We start from the raw sequence: 1,104 nt of genomic DNA on the forward strand, positions 1-1,104 counted from the left end.
GAGAGAGAATTAGCGGCCGCGAAGAAACCTGGTTTTATTTATCCAACACTATTTCTACACCTCTTTCAATCCAACGGCCAATGTTCTCTTCTATTTATCGACGGTGCAAAATGGTTAGCAACTAAGATAATTAATTAACCGTCTCAATTTTTTTATTATGCATAATTAAAATTGTAAATACACTTGATATAATAATTACTATTAATTTTAACAATTATAATGTATAATAAAATTGATAAATAAAATATATTAAAACAAAAATAAAAAATGTATTGACACTTTACCTATAATATTTCAGAATTTCATCTTAGAATTTCGTTACAATGTACTTGGAACTCATATGTGAAAATGAAGAGTTTCATAAAATATAATAAATAATTAGAATTTGTCATTTTCACAAAACTATTTCAATACAATTTTCATTCAACCCACACAATGAGTTTTAGTTTTTTTAATATATTTTATGAAACTCATCGTGTGGACATAATAAGTTTTATATGTACTGTAAAAAATAGTTAGGTGACTAAAATAAAATTACATAAATAATTGAGTGATTAAATACATAATTTATAATATTTATATTTAATTCAAATTCAGATTATAATATTTAAATAATTTATAAATAAGAACCGATTCAAATTTTATATAAATTTACATATTTAAATAATTTAAAATTTAGAAATAAAAAATTTAGCTCTTCTTATCCACAAATAATTTATTTATAGTTAAACTCAAACTTTAACTATAACGCTCGTCGAGTGTAGATGAGCACGGTTAACGATGAACACCATTAAATTAATTTATAAAACGTTAAATTATAAAGTACTAAATGTATAATTATAAATTAGCTAAAAATCTAAATGTAATTTAATTAAAATACAATATTTATAACACATTAGTTTTTATAATCTTATTTTAATTATAATTAGATCAAATATTAATTTGAGAAATTTATATACCTTAATTTATTTTCATAGCTTTGAAGCCACCGTTACTATTTATTGAGTTAATCGATTGACGAAATTGGCCAAGAGGGGGTGAATTGGCAATTAAAATTTTGGTGGAAGCTTTTGCAGAAAATTGAAAGTAATTGCACAGCGATTT

This window comes from Hibiscus syriacus, unplaced genomic scaffold, assembly GCF_006381635.1.
Source record: "Hibiscus syriacus cultivar Baekdansim isolate YM2019G1 unplaced genomic scaffold, ASM638163v2 tig00112921_pilon, whole genome shotgun sequence".
NCBI lineage: Eukaryota > Viridiplantae > Streptophyta > Magnoliopsida > Malvales > Malvaceae > Hibiscus > Hibiscus syriacus.